A 19,902-nucleotide genomic window follows, 5' to 3' on the forward strand; every position below is an offset into this window, starting at 1 on the left:
GTGGGCTGCTGGCCTCCATACAGTTCTTCTTATTAACAAATATCTTTGGTATTCCCAGTGAAGTTGTGAACATACTTCAATACAGGTGTCTAGCTGAATTTTGTGTTCAACAAACATCTATACTTGAAGTAAAGCCAAGATCTGACAGGAGGAAGTCGCTGATGAAGTTCTATTTTTAAAACTATGATGTTAAGATAACCAGTCAGAACTTTATAACACACCCAATTTTAAACTGATATGAGAAAAAACAATTAAAAAGTATTTTTGACACAGTTCATACAAATAAATTTTAAGAGTGATAATGAGACGGATTCAAGTCTGGTAAAGACTCAAATAAATAAAGATTGGAATTCTCTGGGATTGGAAAGCTCTATTCCCGTTGGCAGTGCACCCCCCTCCGCTGGTTTCCTGGCAGCGTTGGGTGTCTTCAATGGGAAATACCATTGACAGCGCAGGAAGAGAGAATTCCATTGTCAGCGAACCCCAGCCAATAAGACACACGCCGCTGGGGAACCGGAGAATCTCGCCCATAATTTCAATTAATGGGGTGCTAAATTAAACAACCTCGTGGCCAATCCACGATTTAAAGTAATGCAAATAGCAAGAGAAATTTCAAAAAGTTGCAACTGATAGAAACTGATTCCATGAAAGCTTCTCTGTAGTTTGAAAACAAAGCTCTTGCCAGTAGATTCACAATTTAATTTCTTTCCAGAGTTGCGTTAACAAATTTCAGCCAGAATGGCAGTAGGATGTCCACACACTTTCACACAAGGCCAAGATCCGCCTTCTCACATCCCTGTCCCCACCTCCCCCACCATAATCAAATAATCTCCCTACAATAAATTGCTAGCTACTTGGGTAAGGCTGAGACATATAGGAGCAGGTATAGGCCATTTGGCCCTTTGAACTTACTCTGCCATTTAATAAGGACATTGCAGATCCTCTATCTCAAAGCTATATTTCAGTGCTCTCCCCATACCTTTTGACACTTTTAGGGTCCAGAAATCTGACTATTTCCTTCCTAAATATACTCAGTGACTCGGCCTCCACAGCCTTCTGTGGTACAGAATTCCACAGGTTTGCCACCCTCTGAGTGAAGAGCTTTCTCCTCCATCTCAATCCTCAGTGGCTGACCCCATATCCTAAGACTGTGACCCCTTGTTCTAGAGAAAATGACATCCCTGCATCCAGTCTGTCCAGCCCTGTCAGAATTCTGGACATTTCAATTAGAGCACAAAACAGAAATGCAGGAGGCTATTCGGCCCATCGAGTCAGCACCGACCCACTTAAGCCCGCACTTCCACCCTATCCCTGTAACACAATAACCCCTCCTAACGTTTTTGGACACAAAGGGCAATTTATCATGGACAATCCACCTAACCTGCACTTCTTTGGACAGTGGGAGGAAACCGGAGCACCCAGACATGGGGAGAACGTGCAGGCTCCGCACAGACAGTGACCCAGCGGGGAATCGAAACTGGGACCCTGGCGCTGTGAAGCCACAGTGCTACCGTGCTGCCCAAATTTCATTTCCTGGCCGGGAATTGAACCCGGGCCACGGCGGTGAAAGCGCCGAATCCTAACCACTAGACCACCAGGGAATTAGATCTCCTTTCATTCTCCAAAATTCCATTGGAGTAGCTAGAAACATACCCCAGAAAAAGTTAATGGGCGGGATTCTCCGACCCCCTCATGGGATCGGAGAATCGCGGGGGGGCGGCGTGAATCCCGCCCCGCCATTTCCACGCCAGCTGCCGAATTCTCTGCCCCTGGTTTGTGGGTGGGGTTTGCACCGGTCAGGGGCCGTTGGCAGTGGCACCTCCCCCGGCGATTCTCCGGGCCTCGATGGGCCGAGCGGCCACCCGTTTTTGGCCAGTCTCGCCGGCGTGAAATGGACACGGTCCATCCCGGCGGGTGTTGGCTTGGGGGGCGGCCTGTGGAGTCCTTGGTGGCGCGGGGGGATCCGGCCCCGGGAGGGGTTGCCCCCACGGTGGCCTGGCCCGTGATCGGGGCCTACCGATCTGTGGGCGGGCCTGTGCCGTGGGGGCACTCTTTCCATCTGCACCAGCCTGTGTAAGGCTCCGCCATGGCAGGCGAGGAGGAGAAACCCCCTGCGCAAGCGCAGGAACGATGCCAGCGGTTCTGCGCATGCGTCAGAACACGCTGGCTCTCCTGCACATGTGCCAGCCGGCGGAGGCCCTTTGGCGCCAGTTGGCGCGGCGCCAGCCACTCCAGCGCCGGCCTAACCCCGGAAGTGCGGAGGATTCTGCACCTTCCGGGTGGCCCGATGCCAGAGTGGTTCAAGCCACTCTTTGGCACCGGTACGGCCCGCCTCCCCGATTGCGGGAGAATCCCAGCCAATCAGTTCAATTTGCGATGAGGTTAGAAACATATACTTTGCTTTATAGCATATGAACATTATATAAGGAGATTATATGTTTATTGTACTTGCAAATTGACAGTTCTTACTCTGTTGACTTGCTAACACTGCCCAACATTCAGTGTAAACTATCACAACATTTACACTACTGTTGCTTCAGAAAGCAAAAGTGCTGCTGCAAACAAGACACCAACTGTTTCATTTTATCAGCAGATGTTCAATAAAAACAATGTTTGGAACTATTGATATTCTCACATACTCATTAGTCAGCTCTGATACATCACACTCTGCTGTATTTTTCTCAGGAGCCTTAGTATCGCATGGGTTTCCAAAACTCATCAGTTGCCAGTTAAATTCATTGCAAATGTGATGACAAGAATATAAAATGAGGCAGCTGCAGTACTTGCTGCACCTCTGAGATTATTCAATTGATATAATGTGTTATCATGGACAAAGCAATTCTTTGCAGTTTGAAATTACATCCCAAGATATGGTACCAAAATAGTTTAAGTATCCTGGAGTGTTTATTTGTTTTGGTGAGATTTAAAATTTGCACACCATTTGCATCATGGTAACAGTCACTATCCTTGAAAATAATTTTGTGTATATGAAATGCTTTGAGATGCTACTGAGAGAAAAAATAAGACACTTACATGAGCATGACAGGAGCCATAATTTTCTAACTGATTTCCTCTGCTGCCAAGTGATTCAGGCTGAAAGCAAACCAGAACAGTTCCTGAATGTGGCATATCAAATGATAGACATCTGGGGTTCTGTTACCGTTACCATGGTCTCTTCGAACTTTGTTGGTTGTTTTCAGGAGTTGTGTTGTAAAAGATGTTATTCCCGAAATTGGGTCATTTATTTCAAGTGGTTGCGTAGCTGGAGGAGATTACATCCTGAGAGGGAAGGCTTGAGGGACTATCAAGTCTGTACTGGTCCTTCTTTTCGTGTATCCACAAGGGAAGAGATCTAAACACCTAAATGTGCAATTGGAAAAGCTTTCCTGTTGTTCTAGAATCATAGAATTTACAGTGCAGAAGGAGGCCATTCGGCCCATCGAGTCTGCACCAGCTCCTAGAAAGAGCACCCTACCCAAGGTTAACACCTCCACCCTATCCCCATAACCCAGTAACCCCACCCAACACTAAGGACAATTTTGGACACTAAGGGCAATTTATCATGGCCAATCCACCTAACCTGCACATCTTTGGACTGTGGGAGGAAACCGGAGCACCCGGAGGAAACCCACGCACACACGGGGAGGATGTGCAGACTTCACACAGACAGTGACCCAAGCCGGAATCGAACCTGGGACCCTGGAGCTGTGAAGCGATTGTGCTATCCACAATGCTACCGTGCTGCCCACTAGGACTAAGATCCCTCTGCATTTGATTATTGCATTCGAATTTTCCCTCTGCAAAACATAAACATGTTTGCTTAGGGAAGAAAAAAACTTGGAAGGGACATTAGATAATTGAGGAGTGTCTCAATCAATGTAGCGTTAGTGCTGGCTTAGATATATGCATGCTGACATTCCTATTATCTGGGCTTCTGGCTTGGAGAAATGAGGCTTCATGACATTTTCTTGAAGGACGCATACTATACTTTTTTTTTAAAGTCAAAAGAAACATACAGACTAAACAACTTGTTAACTTAACATGGTGGCACAGTGGTTAGCACTGCTGTCTCACAGCACCAGGGACTTCGGCTTTGGTTAACTGTTTGTGTGGATTTTACACTTTCTCCCCGTGTCAGCGGCGGTTTCCTCCGGGTGCTCTGGTTTCCTCAGTCCAAAGAGGTTCAGGTTAGGTGGATTGGCCATGCTAAATTGCCCCTTAGTGTCCAAATATGTGCAGGTTCGGTGAGGTAATGGGGATAGGGCGAGGAATTGGGCCTCGGTAAGGTGCTCTTTCATGAGTCACTGCAGACGTGATGGGCCGAATGGCCTCCTTCTGCACTGTAGGGATTCTATGGGGAGGAGAAGAGAACAGGATGTTGCAGGCAGAAGCTTTCCTGTACTTTTGTAGTAATTGCTTTATATAAATAATTGTTTTTTTTAGGTGATTTAAAGGAAGACAAAAACATGACTGAGGCTAATTCATTATCTTCAATTCTTGTAGGATTAGACTTTTCTTTGTGAACTCCTGGAATTTAGGGCCTCCCAAGTTAAAACTCAGGGGAGAAAAACAGGCACAAAGTAGCAAATCATTAGGCAGTAGCACAACCATTACTTATTCGAGCTATTGGAAAAGAATTGTTCTTACTGACTACCTCAGATGTACTGCACATCAAAATCAATAGCTATGTGTACAAATTAAAACATTTTACAACACCAGCAGTATTGGAAACTGAAATTAGGCTGTGTCTAGACAAAGGGACATTAAATAAATCAGATTGTGGTTGGTAATGAGGAACTGTTGTGTAACATGCCGAGGGTTAATCCACTGAGATCTCAGAAGAAACTGCAACTAATTGTTGGAGAGATACACCAGTAGCTTTATAAAACGCAAAAAAAACACTGACCAAATGGGAAAATAAATAGTCTCAGGACTGTTATTGTTAAAAAACTGGCAACATGATCTTTTGGAGCTGGTGGGAGTTCTGTGTGCTAAATTAAAATGTATTATCCAGGTTACTCCAGTAAGATATTTGCATCACTGAATCCATTTAACACCTTTAAGTTTAATATAACTATGGAAATAAATGTCAGAACCATTGGGCGTGATTCTCTCAACCGGGGGCCGGGCCGGAGAATCCCCGCGACCAGGCCACGCCGCCCCGACGCCGGCACGCAATTCAGAGCGGAGAATCGGCAGCATTGGCGCTGGCGTGTTTGGTGCAGCGGGGTCGTGAGCCGCTCTACATGGCCAGCCTGCCGATTCTCGGGCCAGGATGGGCCGAGCAGCCGTCGTGGAAACGCTGATTCCCGCCGGCGCCGTTCTAACCTGCTCTCAGCCGGCGGGACCTCAGCGTGGAAGGGTCGGGTGGCGGTCTGTGGGTGGGGTGGGGGGGGGTGGAGGCGCCAACCCCAGGGGGGGCCTCCTATGCGGCCTGGCCCTTGATCGGGGCCCACCAATTGGTGGGCCGGCTTCTCTGGCTGGGGCCTCCTTTCCTACGCACCAGCACCTGTAGCCCTGCGCCATGTTGCATCAGGGCCGGCGTGTTGAAGTAGGCCACTGCACATGCGCGGATCCCGCGGCGCCCAGTTCGCGCCGGGATCGGCAGCTGGAGCGGAGCGAACCGCTCCAGCGCCGTGCTGGCCCCCTATCGGGGCCAGAATTAGTCCTGGCAGCGGCCCGTTCACGCCATCGTAAAACACGATGGCGTTTACGACTGCGTGGACACTCTGCCGCGGGATGAGAGAGTCTCTCCCATTGCTGGAACGGCTATTGCCATTTCATTTTGATGGACTTACTTTCTGCTCTGGTTTCATGCTCATTGAAGCTTCCACCTCGACCTAAAATGTTTTTTTTCATTTTTGAAACATTGAGTTCAGCAGACAACCTGAGTACTATGGTACACATCTAGCTACAATTATGGAACTGTGTTGCAGAATTTGAAAGGTTTTGCCTTTCAGAGTCCCTTTACATGAAATAAGTTGGATCAGTGTTTCTGCTTATGAAGTGTCACTTTTGTGCCTATGTGGTTGAAACAAATCAATTCAAACAATTTGAATTTGACAGCAAAACTGATTTCCCAGCTGTGTTTTGACAGGACCCAGTATGGGAGAGTCAATGGCCCAGTCAAACGTCTACTGACTTTCAGCAGGACTGGACAATGCCAGTGGCAGGCGGGCCAGAAAATTGCACCGTTAATATTTTCTCCATTTCAGGGATTGGTACAGCAAATGCATTTCAAAGGCAAGAGAAACTGAAAAACTTCCATTCTAGGTTTTAAAAAATATAAGTGGAAAGGGTTTTGTACGCGACATATCGCCCCTAACCAAGAGGAGGGGCAAGTCATCTGCTCCCAAGAGTCCGTAGAAAGCACTGATAACTGGCTAAGTGTACATCATATCCAGCTTTCCCATACTTTCTATGGCCTTCACATCAGCATGCAATGTGAAACACTCTGGAGAATCTGAAACACGGAGTAAATGTCAAAAATGCTCCACCAGATTGTGCAATTGAATGCCCCACACACTGTACTGCCTAGATTAACCACAGATTAATTTCTAGTAATCCTATCGGGAAAAAACCACAATATTGATCCATGAATCACAACCATAATGACTCATGACCTCATTAGGATGTATTTCGAATCAATGGTGCAGAGCAAGGGTTTCAGAGGAGATTAATTAATGTTTAAATAGCAGCTGACTTTTGAAAGTTAGGAAATATCTTGCTGACTGTGATGTTAAATGCCATAACTCTGAAGGTGGTGTGCATTTTCTGGCTTTGTTTCTTTAAGAAGTGTTACATTTATAAAAGAAACAAAGGCATGTTTGTATTAATCTGAATTATTAACCACAAATCTGTACAACATGTCAATGCTTCCAACTCAGAATCACAAGTTTCCAAATTCCATATTACAACCATTTAGTTCTCACGAGTTGCGTAAGATGCTTCAGGTTACCAAAACATCCAAACCTGCATCAACGATCACTTTGTGAATTCCTCTGGAAAAAAAACTAATTGATGGAGGCATTACATAAAAGAGGATACACAACATTGTTACATTGTGAAATACTTTGGTGCAGAATTGTTGCCCTCTGGATACCTGTAAATTTGAATCATGGGCTGGATTCTCCACTGTCTGACACCGGCAGAGAGATTCACGATCGGGTGGAGACTCCAATGTTGTCAAAAACACCATGCTCCACTGGATTCCGCTGCTGGTAGCGCCCTACAGCAGTGGGAGGATGCAAATAAGTCAAATTGACCCATTTTCATCCGGCTGGACACTGGATTCTCCACACCTTTGTGATTCTCCAGTCCTCTGGGCACGGGATTCACGTGGGCAGGTATTTGTCAGCATGGCCTTGGCACGGTGGGCCAAGGGGGGTCAGTCTTTAAGGTAGGTGCCCCCAAAGTCCATGGGAGGGCCCCCTTCCCCAGAATGCTGATGGAGCTCTCTGGTGAAGAGGGTTGGGTCACCCTAATGCCTGTGTACTGTGTGTGGTGGGAGGGGGATGGTGATTCAGCAAATCCTGTTGGGGGGGGGGGGGGGGGGGGGGGGTGAGGGACGGACGGAATTGCATTGTACGGGGCAGGGGGACCTTGTTATCGGGCCAATCTCGCAATTCGTGAGGGAATCTCTTGCAATCCCCGCAAGCATAAATTTGCATGGCAAAAGATAGTGAATCGCCTCTGGGTTCTCACTCCCAGCACAAGCACAAATCAGAGATGATTCCTTTTGGGTAGGAGAACAGTTTCCCCAACAGAGAATCCTGCCCCATATATCTGCCAGCTACAATTGCTGTGGGCCATCCCCTGACCTGAAATTCCAGCGAATACCCTAATGTACTTGTCACTGGATACTTACTACTGTATAGGAATTGAACACAACAGATCAGAGATGTGGCCAACTGGACATTTGGGGGATTTAATTTATATGAACAACTGACTGGGAAATGTTTGGAACTTTGCTTATTTTTTAAACAGGTTGACCAAAATGGCCCTCGTACATGTCCTCTACTACAGGTCGAGTATCCTTTATATGAAAAACCCTTGGAGCGGATTATAATTCAGGTTTTGAATACTTTTGGTTTTTGGGCAGAGCTACCATATACACGGCGGGGCCTCGGCCTACTTACATTTCGATAGCCTAAGTCTAGACTAGCTATAGTCTGTAAATACTAGGGTTGTTTCTCCGTTTGCCAGTTCTCACATATGCTACTTCTTACCTGTTAACACTTATTACATCTGTAATATAATATTATATAGCTTTGTTGACATACAAACTGATATATAGGTGTTCAAAAAGGCGTTTCGTTTTTGGATGTGTTCGGATTTCAGGTGCACAGATACAGGATATCTGTACCGATTCATACCGTAGCTTATAAAAGACAATCTGAGTACTTAAAAAAAAATTTTAAGCATGAGAGGTGCTCATAAATGCAAATGTTTCAGAACGATGAGCTCCAGACAAATTTGCTCTCTGTAACATAAGGAGTGAATCAATAACAGTATAGATATTCAGTTAGATTGATGCTTAATTAGTTATATTGTGATGCCTCGACTACTCAATAAGCATACACCTGCATGTCTCTATATGATAGTGTGTTAACGTATGTTGGAAACATTTTTGTTAAACTGGTCCAGGTTATTTGGACCTTTTCCCTGCAGCACACACAATTACAGTAAGTACAAGTACAGTTCCTGTATTCCAGTCTTCAGAAATTTCCCTGACTAGCTCTTAATTTATGTTCCCACAGAAATGCCAATCTACCTTTGTAGGTCCATTTATTTGCTTTGCAGCTACATTACAGTACTTCTGACATTTATTGACTATCTTGATCTTTATTAGACTAAACTTTGAATTAGCGTTGCCCCTCGTGAAGGTACCCTGTAATATTCACAGTAGTTATGCTTTGCTCACCCCTACATTATCTAGGTTATCGAGGTTAACACTGATGTTATCCAACTTAGAATGAAGTAAACTAATTGCCAAAGAATATCACCAATACGATTAAGTAAAAACCTGTAACAATATGGAAACCTTGAACCATTTTCACCTTTTTTTTTGGATTTACTCTGACTCATGCCAAGGGACTCGAGGGTCAGGGGGATAGACAGGAGAGTGTAGTTGAAGTCAGAACCACATCGGCCATGATCTGATCACATGGTGGAGCAGGATTGAGGGGCTGAATGGCCTTTTCCTCCTCCTAATTCTCATGTTTTCCCAAAGGGAGAAAGTTTATTTATCATGAGTCTCATCTCGAACATTTAGAAAAAAATCTGAAAAATCATTCTCGAGCGATCCTCACGCAGCTGGTCGGAAAACAATATTCTGCTTATTTTTATTTGGTTATCTGAAACGTTATAACTGGAGATTGCATCTTTCGGAAGAGATGTTAAATCGAAGACCAATCTACCCTCTCAGCTGGAAGTAAAACATCCCAGGTGCTTTTTTTGCAGAAAAGAAATCGATGTATAATGCAAAGTCTTGGTGATTGAGAAACATCTCCATTCAGTACACACGCCGCACCAGCCGTTCTTGACCATTTGACATTTTAATTCTGTATTCTGTTTGCGCACTGACCCCTCTGTCCTCTGCTTCGCTGTTCCAAAATCAACAAAAGCTCAAGGGACAGGACTTCATCTTTCAATTCAGCCCTTTACAGTCTTCTGGACCTGACATTGAGTTCAACCATTTCAAATCATAACCACTGCTCCCATTTTTTTCAGACCCAGCTGCTGGTAATGATCCTGCTGATATAATTCACGGCTCTTCGCAAGCCAACCAGCTGATAACTTAATGTCACCAACTACACATCAGTGAGTGAGTGATCTATGCCATGCAGCTATGTGGGATTTAATCCTGTCACTGGGTAGCTGGGAGATCACCTGTGGTGTCCTTCTCCAGTGGTCAGAAATGCCCAGACCCACATTATCTCCAAGATTCCACATCCTCTGTGGCTGGAAAGCTGCCTCTGGTTCACTGCCTCCCTCTGGTGTCTTCTGCTACTCAAAGAGGGATGGGCACATCTGCAAAGTGTGTTGATATGAGGAGAGAGGTGCAGGAGAAGCCTGGGAAGACAGAGTGAAGGGAAGGTATACAACAAGTTATAACTGAATATGCCACGTCACTCACTTTTTCTGTCCTGATTACATTATTGGACCTCTTCCAACACTTTGTCCAGGGGTGTAGCACTATATTCCTGCTGCTGATCTCCTCAGACACTTTTACCTTCATGGCTTCCTCCTTCTAACTGACAACCGCAACCTCCCTATGGGTCAGTACAGGTGCATTAGAGATGAATCACTGTAGCATAGTGCCATCTTACAGTGGCCTGTAACCTCTGAGGTGCTGGGCAGTGAATCTGGGGGTGTACCCCAAAGATGTACTCCTGCACTCCCCCCCGCCCCCCCAAAAAGACATGAAGTTCCCAGGTAAAGAAGCACAGCAATGCCCTGGTTCAAACTTTCTCTGGGCAATTGCCCTGCACTGGGAAGCCTTCGAAAATGTGATCGGAATCGCAGGCTCTGGGTGGTTCTGACTGGCTAACAGCAATGCTTATCCAGAAGAGGTTAGAAGGAAAAAAAACACTTCTAGCTTCTCGGTAATTCCCTTCACCCTGGCACAGGACCCTTGATTACTCCCCACCCTCCCCACTCCTCTGACCCCCCCCCTCAGTCCTCCAACCCCTGACCTGCACAGGACCTCCCCAATCACACCCCCAACCCTCTGACTATACCACTCCTCACTACATACCCCCAACCACCCACCTCCTCAATCCTACCCTCTACCCTGACAAACCTGGCTGGACCTTTAAACATATCCGATTTATGGCAGCTGGTGCTGTAAAAAAAGGGGGCATGGCTTCCTCACGTCTGATTCTGCAGCCCTCGACAGAAGGTGTCAGGAGCATGCAACACTACACAGTTCTCAACCTGCCTAAGTCGGAAGGTCGATTAAAAATCACCTGGATTTTGAGCTGGGAATCAAGAAGCAGAGCAGAGGGACTCTGCGCGGAAGTCCAGCCACCTTACATTGTGTCTCTATATCTCCAAGTCCCTGCTCTGTTTGAAGACCACCACCATGCTTCATGTCTGATCCCAGCAGGAAGCCTTTAAATACTTCACGGAAATAAATTGATGTGGATCATTATCACACCCACTCGCCCAAATTGGCTGGGAAACCCACAAGTCAGATGCAAATACAGTGGATGCATTGAAAAGTAACTGACGTACGCACTGCTGAAACTTTGGGCATGATTCTCCAGTCTCGTTACGTTCTCGCTCAGGTGAAACTAGATCGGTGAATAGCGGGAGAGGCAGAAAACGAGAGCCGCGCCAGGCGGCAAACAGTTTGCGATGCACTAGCCCGTTCCGCAGGCAAAATTGGGATCTTGCCATAGTGGGGTAAACACGTGCGGCGCCACCATGCTAACCCATGGATTGTGTGCACCTATTCTGGGGGCAAGTCCTGTCCTTGCCTGTCTGCCCTACTGACCACCCATAACCCCCACTGTGCTTGAACACTGCGTGAGGCAACTCCACACATGCAACATCCAATATGCAAACACCAAGGGGATGGGGCTCAGCTCTGGGGACATGTCCATGGCCGGAGGGTGGGTGAGTGCCACAGAGATGGGATGCCTGGGTAGATGGGCCAAGGGTTCGGAGGCCAGCGTGCATTGCAGAAGAAAGTGACAGAGGCATCAAACTAGTTGTGCAAAAAGGTGTTTATTGTCTTTAACTATTCCCCACCCTCCTGATGGTGCTGCCTCCTCCCCCACCACCCTGCCCCTCACCTACCCCTCCACTCCCTCATCCAGTGGCCTCAGTAATCCTCGATGTGCTTTGTCCTCCTAGCTTTACCATCGCATCTAGGTCTAGGTGTGTCCCCAGGATGCACATCTGAGGTGGAGGCAGCCACTTGCTTACCACATCCAATGGCCTTCGTGCCCCTGGCAGGTATCCGCTGGAGGCTCTGAGGCCGGAGGAGCCCGGCTCACTTGTCGCAGAACATGCACAGCCATGCCGCCCTGTCTCGTGTGCTGACTTTGAGACGCAGCCTCTTCAGAGAAGTGGAACTCAGGCGGGCTGGTGGCCACCGTCGCCACTCCAAGGGATGGGTTTGGGTTAGCACACGGCACCCCCTCCTCCCGCTCATTGCCCATAGGGCCCAAGGATTTGCCTTGGGACGGAGGGGCAGCTGGTTCAAGCACCGGCTGCCCTTGCATCATCTGGCTCTGTCAGCCGTGGTGGCTCCCCATGGTCTGCACCATAGTGTCGACGCCCTCAGCAGGGCTCCTTAGTGACTGGGTCATGCTCTGTAGTGCATCAGCAATGGCCACCTACGACTGGGAGAAGCTCCACAGCTCTTCGGCCATGCCCATCTGAGAGCGGGACATGTCCTGCAGAACCTCATCAAGGTCAGCCTGATAGTGGGTCACATCCTCCAATGAATCGTGCATTCTGTCGGGACCCACAGCCATGTCTGTCAACGACTGAGCGACACTTTCACTAAGGTGCCGACGTCATCCACCAGGCTCTCCACTGCGGTCGCCACCCAAGCAGTGTTGGCCTCAGTGTCACGCATTACCAGTGCCAGCTCCAGTGCCCGTAGTCTCTGGGACTCCTCCAAACGGCTATGGATCTGCTGGAGTGACACTGACATCTCCCTCTGAATACCCTATCATCTCCATCAACCTCTTCCACAGGCTCAGCATAAGGCTGGGACCCAGCTGGGTTCTGGGATCAGCAGACTTCCGACTGCTGTCTTGCCTGGGGGTTCCTGCCTCCACCTGATGTACATCAGCAGCAGTGTGGTGATTACCAAATTGTGCCCCAGAAGCCTGGCCACTGACATTTCCCACTGCGGTGTGTGTATCTGCACTGGTGGAGGGTGGGGATGAAACTGTGATGCGGCTATTACAGGAGCATCCTCGGAGCTCTCCTCTGCGGTGATCTCCTGGGAGGCGAGAGAGGGGGCCACCTGGGATGGGCCGTCGCCATCGGCTGGAGGACCTGCGGGAGAATCGACATGTGGTCAGTGTGAAGAATGGGTCAGTCAGTAAGGCAATAACAACTCGGGTGTGACAGGTCCTCCGGGTGGAGCTTGGTGGTTACTCACCTCTGCGGTGTCCGCCAGCCTATGCATTGGGGACCGCTATGTCCTCAGCCATACCGGTCACCTCCAGGGCAGGCTCCTCAAAGGTCATGAGGATCCTGATGCCCGGCACACAACCGCCAGTCTGGGCCCTCTCCGGCAATTTTGGGTGAGTTTTTCCTGAGAAACACAGAGAGGGCATCATTAGCCACACGTGTGGTTCACATTGGTGGGACGGGGGTGTGAAGGAAAGGTTGGGGGGGGTTGAAGGGAGATGGAGGGGGTGGAGGGAGGAATGGGGTCACATGGAGAGTTGGGTGGGTGGATGCTCACCTGGGGGTGGAAAGGTCTCGGAAGTGGGGGGGGGGGGGGGGAAGGGAGGGGCACTGGTGTCTACTCAATTGTGCTGCCCGGTGTAGGTCATTGACCTTTTCCCTGCACTGGAGGCCAGTCCTCCTGTTCACACTCCCCAACCTCACAGCCGCCGCCACCTCACCCCAGGCAGCACTGGCTGCTTTGTGGCTGACCCTCCTGGACCCTCGAGGGAACAGGACATCCCTCCTGGCCGCCAGTGTCTAGCCACCTACCCAGGTTAGCGTCCCCGAATCTTGGGACTGGTCTCCTGGGCGCCATTGTTGCGAGCTGGCTGGAGTTGGCTGAGCAAGTGCAGCTTAAGTGCTGCTTGACCTTGTTTTTGTTTTTTTTTATATTTTTTATTCTCCTCTTTTTTCACATTTTCTCCCAAATTTACACCCACCAACAATAAACAATAATCAGTCACAAATATGTCAATCCCCATATCAATAACAATGATCCCATCCTCCCACCAAACCCCAAACATTAGCCCGCATGTTCACACAAACAAATGTCAAAAAGGAATGAGGGGTCACCCATAGTCACCATTAACACACACAGCCCCCCTCCTCCCAACCCTCCCACCCACACGCCCCAACTAATGTTCGATGTTATCCAGTTCTTGAAAGTGCATAATGAATAACGCTCATGAATTATAGAACCCCCTCCATCCTTCCCCTCAGTTCAAACTTAACCTTCACAAGAGTCAAGAATTCCAACAGGTCCCCCCGCCACACCAGGGCACTGGGTGGAGAGGTTGCTCTCCAACCTATCAGGATCCGCCTTTGGGAGCGGCACTGTTGCTAGTGCTTTCAATCCTGACCCCCTTCACAAACTCTCCTCCATTGTGACCCACTGGGAATCAACCCCTCTGAGCAGCTCGAACTTGTGAGCGGAGGACTTGCGAGTACGGTGCTGACGAATCAGCTGGTGAGCCTTCATTTGCGGCTAGAAGCGCGTGAGGCCTCGCTAAGAGGACCAATTAGCGTTGCTGGCCTTGCTGGGCCGAGTGCCGGGAAGCTCGCAGCAATTCTTGTTCGTCACAACACTTCGAAATTTTTCTGGATAATTGCACCTTTGGGGAGTAAATGCCCTTCCAGGCTCTCCTGCTGCTTCTGAATTGAAAATTTTAAATCCAGCGTATTAACTCTGTTTTTCTCTCCACAGACACTGGCTGAGCTGCTGAGTGTGTTAGCAGTTTGCCTGCTTGCTACAGGAACACAGTAAATGTACTAAACTAATATATTGAATCACTATCGCAAGATTAAAATATGACATTCTCTTGCTACTGAAAGATACATTGCTCAGATATGTTACTTTAGAAAACCGGCTTAAGATAAAAGTAAATTAATTTGTTCACCCTTCCCTGAAACCTCTTATTCCCAGCTATGTTGAAAATCTACACGCCATAATGGATTTACAATACTTGATTAAAAAGAATGTCATTTTTATTTGCTGATTCCCATTCTTCAGTTATTTTTCTGACTATAAATATTTTATCGTCAGGTAAATAGCTGAAACAATCCTTTCATTGAAACGACTGGGAAAATTTTTTATATATCAAGAGCAGATATTACACCGTGAAATGTGAATGATTTATTGTCTGGGACTTTGTGCCCCCGTTTGCCTTGGGCACAAAATCTCACGAGAGCTGAAAAACGCAATTCCTGCTGGCGACGGGTTCGCTCTGCCCCGACATTGACGTAACACAGCTCACGTCAAGGAAGATCAGGAAACTCATTTAAATACATTTCAAAATCATTAGTGGCTTCCCCGCTGTATCATTCCCCCCACATTTGGATTCCTCCATTCGCCAATATGAACCTGTCCCGCCAGTGTGGGGCCCGCCTCCAACATTTTTGTTGACAAAGGGTTTGAAAAAATGGCAGCAGTGCAGCTGCCAGGCTATACCCCTCTTTTCCCGCCTGAGACAACACTTTGGAAAACAAGACTGAAGTAAAAAACAGATAATGCAGGAAATACTCAGCAGGTCTAGCAGCATTTGTGGAGCGAGAAACAGAGTTTAAGGGAACAAAGTTCCCGAGTGTGCGCGTTTAGCCACGTGTTTCCAGACACTCAGTCCCAAGAAACATGTGGCTATTCAACACGTCTTGCTTTGAATAAGGGGCCTAAACGGGGATTGCATGGCCGAGTCCTCACATAGCCCGTCTTTTACATGGGGATCTAAAAATGGTGTTCCGATCTCCGAGGCCCACAGAAAAAAATCCCCGACCTCAACGCAGCCCGACCGCAATATGGCCCACCCCAACCCCAACACCTCTGGTGTGCAACCCTGACCCAATCACATGTGTGAAAAAGAAATACCAGCCTGGCATCCAGGTGGCACTGCCAGGGTGCCCAGGTGTCACCAACAGTGCAAGGGCACCATCCTGACCAAAGGCATGTAGCTGGGGCCTCGGATCCCCATGGAGATCCACACAAATGCTGCTCCATCTGGGCCCCGTTTTGGAGACCAGTACCAAACTTAGCGCTTGCCAAGGACTCCGAGGCCAAGGGATTGAATCCCAAAGCCTCAGGTATCTCGGAATCTGCACATTAGAGTGAGGCTTACTGCCTCACCCTAATATGCAGATTTTGCAGAAACTGATCCCGCCCATTATGGGAGGAATTTCCCTTGCAACTTCTCACGAGATTGCGTTTCACCAGCCACACTGCCCCGCACGAGGCGAGATACTTTTCTGGCACAACATGGCCGGAATATCTGCCTAATATTTCAAGTCAATAATCTTTCATCAAAATTGAAAAGGTCTGATGGAAGGTCATCAACTTGAAAAGTCAACTCTCCACAAGTGCTGCCTGATTTGGTGAATATTTTCTGTCTTAACAAGAGTTTTGGTCAACCTCAATGAAGTGTTGGCTAGTGTAGACCTGAGAGATGAACAGACACTTTCAACACTGATGAAGGTTCAACTCAATTTTATTAACTACTTCTAACTAACTAACACCCGATGACTGTGGGTCTAAATGATGCTAACTTAAACTAGAGACCTAAGCCTTGTCCGAACCAGTTGATTCTCTCAGCACGTGGTGTGAGTCTGTGCTGGGTTGGATAAATTCTTGTTACACTGAGAGGCAGCACCCAGAATGAACGGGAACTGTGGTGCCCTCTGCCTTTATAGTGTGTGTATTCTAACTGATGATTGACTGCGGTGTTTGTACATGTTGATTGGTCCCTGTGTGTGTCCATCAGTGTGTGTCTGCACCATGATATACTGGTGTATATTATGACACTCAACTTCCAGAAAATGGAAGTGGAAAATCTTTTCTCTATGTCATGTCATAAAATTAAATAAATTTACAGCTTGTAGATGATCGATGCAGAGGAATACAGAAGCATTTACATAATGGGAAGTTAGTAATAAAGAAGTTAAATATGTACACAAGTGCTGTTTGCAGCAAACCAATTCTTTGAAATCAAAAATTTATATTATTGCTTCCAATCTGATGCAGCATTGTTGTGTGGAGTTTTCAGGTGAAGTATGATCAGAGGGCAGGAATATCAGCCCAGCTTTTCAGACATAATTCAGCCAATTTTGAAGTCAATATTTGGCCCTTATTCAGTTTTTCCAATTAAGGGGCAATTTAGCGTGGCCAATCCACCTACCTTGCACATCTTTGGGTTGTGGGGGTGAAACCCACGCAAACACGGGGAGAATGTGCAAAATCCACACAGACTGTGACCCAGAGCCTGGATCGAACCTGGGACCTCGGCGCCGTGAGGCAGAAATGCTAACCACTGCACCACCGTGCTGCCCGGCCCTTATTGGTCAATGATACTTTGATTATGTAGTTAAAAACAAAACTTGCAGCAATTTGGGAAGGGCAGACAGGAAGTTTGTTGTAGCACTGTAGCTGATGAGCTGGGTGGTGCAAAACTGAAACCACTGTTATTAAAAGCATCTGATTGCAATGTGACAATTTGAAATAGGTAATTTACATTTAGAAATTAGGAATTTACAATGGAGGCAGATGACACAAAAGTGTGACAAAAATGAGACAATGGGAGCAAGGCTCTTTCTATAGGAATTGAGCATAGTCACAAAGATTTTTAATTTTGTAGATATCTTTATAGGACCCATGTAGGTTAGAATTAGAACTAATCATTAAAGCAGAATACCATTTTCCCCAAAATGTTGTGTTGGAATTCCCTTTTCCTGCCGGCAGCGCACCCCGCCCGTGGGTTTCCTGGTGACATGGGGTGGCTTCAATGGGAAATCCCATTGACAAGTGGCGGGAAGATAGATTCCTGTTCCCAGCGAATCGTGTGCCACTGAGAAACATGGAGCTAAAGGTCTGGAGAATCCATAAGTCTGCAGTTTGGCAAAACAGAAAGAGCATTTTCTCTCAGGCAGGAAATATTCTTAGTGACGTTTCCGACTTCCTTTTGATGTTGGTGTAAATATTCTGTCACAGATTTAACACAGGATTATTTATTTGCATAATGAGGATTACATTTGGTTTGTTCAGACATTAGCCCAACAGTTCAACAGTCATGTTAACCTGACTGTGGGGCAGCACGGTGGCGCCGAGATCCCAGATTCAATCCCGGCTCTGGGTCACTGTCCGTGTGGAGTTTGCACATTCTCCCCGTGTTTGTGTGGGTTTCACCCCCACAACCCAAAGATGTGCAGGGTAAGTGGATTGGCCACACTATATTGCCCCTTAATTGGAAAAAATAAATTGGGTACTCTAAATTTATTTTTAAAGGTGTTAACCTGACTGTAGATGAGGCATAAATAGAGGCATAAAATGCAAAAGCAAGCAAGTTATGGTGATCCTTTATAAATCTCTGGTTCACTCTCTCAATGGGAGCATTGTATTCAATTCTGGGCACCATGCTGTTCGGAAGGATGTGGCGGCACTGGAGATTTACATACGAAAATGGTTCCAAGGACGAGGGACTTAAATTACGTGGAGAGATTGGAGAAGTTGGGACTGTTCTGCTTAGAGAAGTCAAGGATGAAAAGAGATTTGATAAGACCATAAGATTTAGGAGCAGAATTAGGCCATTCGGGCAATTGAGTCTGCTCCGCCATGGCTGATATGTTTCTCATCCCCATTCTCCTGCCTCCTCCCGATAACCCCGATCTCTTCCTTAATGAAGGACCTATCTATCTCTGTCTTAAAGACTCTCAGTGATTTGGCCTCCACAGCCTTCTGCGGCAAAGAGTTCCACAGATTCACCACCATCTAGTTGAAGAAATTCCTCCTCAACTCAGTTTTAAAAGATTGTCGCTTCAGTCTGAGGCTGTGCCCTTGGGTTCTAGTTGTATCTACAAGTGAAAACATCCTCTCCACACCCACTCTATCTAGTCCTCTGAGTATCCGATAAGTTTTAATAAGATCCCCCACTCGTTCTTCTAAACTCCAATGAGTACAGACCCAGAGTCTTCTGCCGCTCCTCATACAGGTGTCCACGGTCATGAGAAACTTAGACAGAGAGAGTAGAGAGAAATCGTTCTCATTTATAGAAGGATTGAGAGCCAAAAGACACCGATTAAAGGTGAATATAGAAAGGATCAATGGTGACAAGAGGACAAACCTTTTTTCTTTAGTCGGCATGTGGTAAGGATCTGGAATGTGTTGCCTGACAATATAGGGCCAGCAGATTCAACTGTGGCTTTCAAAAGGGAATTGGATAAGCACCCAAGAGAAAATAAATTGCAGGTCGGTGGGGAAAGGAGAGGGGAAGTGAGACTGGCTGTGCTGCTGTTGTAGAGAATCAGCATGTGCTTGACAGGCCAAATGGCTTCCTTCAGGGCATTAACCATTCTATGAATGATGCCGCTGACGTTTTTTGCTCTCTATTCCTTAAAGCCAAAAATCATTAACTTTCAAAAGCATCGTTAAAGAGGTGGATGGGGGACTTCCGGTAGCGGCTATAAAGGAGTAAGTCGCACATTTGGTGGCTCCCGCTTGGGTTGGACTTTTGGAACTTTTCCCCCGATGTTTTACCAGACTTGATTTGAAAAATCGATGACAGAAGCAATTATGTACTGGATTCCCACAGCGATGCATGGAGAGGAGGACAAGAAGTGCTCATAAAGGCAGAAACAGAAAGACAGAGAAGGCTTGGGCTGCAGCTTCAGCAGGAGACAGCATGGCAGAGGACCGGACCTCTGGTTTGTCGATCCAGCAGTCAATGGAGCAGCTGATGCAAGTTATCCAAGAAGGCTTCGCCAAGCAGAAGCAGGACTGCTTGGACAGCTGGAGCTTATATTGGATGCTCAAGATCGAGCGATCCAGAAAGTAAAGAAGGTGCTGGCTGACCAGGAGGAACATCAAACTGCAGTGGAGATGGAGGTGGGGGTGCTGAAAGATCAGCAGAAAAGGCTCCTAGAGAAGGTGGAGGACCTAGAGAATAGGTCCCGCCGGCAGAGCTTGAGAATCGTTGGGCTCCCGGAGGGATCCGAGGGAGCGGACGC

General features: G+C 47.3%; 1 protein-coding gene and 1 non-coding gene across 3 annotated transcripts in view; both read right to left on the minus strand.

Annotated features, from left to right (window-relative positions):
* LOC119957963 (RNA-binding protein Nova-1) overlaps positions 1-19,902 on the minus strand; it is a 363,953-nt gene that overhangs the window by 175,663 nt on the left and 168,388 nt on the right. The gene's annotated exons all lie outside the window — the stretch shown is intronic.
* trnae-uuc lies at positions 1,530-1,601 on the minus strand. Its single transcript has one exon. It is a non-coding gene; the product is annotated as a tRNA-Glu (tRNA).

Source organism: Scyliorhinus canicula, chromosome 2 (assembly GCF_902713615.1).
Source record: "Scyliorhinus canicula chromosome 2, sScyCan1.1, whole genome shotgun sequence".
In the NCBI taxonomy this organism is placed as follows: Eukaryota; Metazoa; Chordata; class Chondrichthyes; order Carcharhiniformes; family Scyliorhinidae; genus Scyliorhinus; species Scyliorhinus canicula.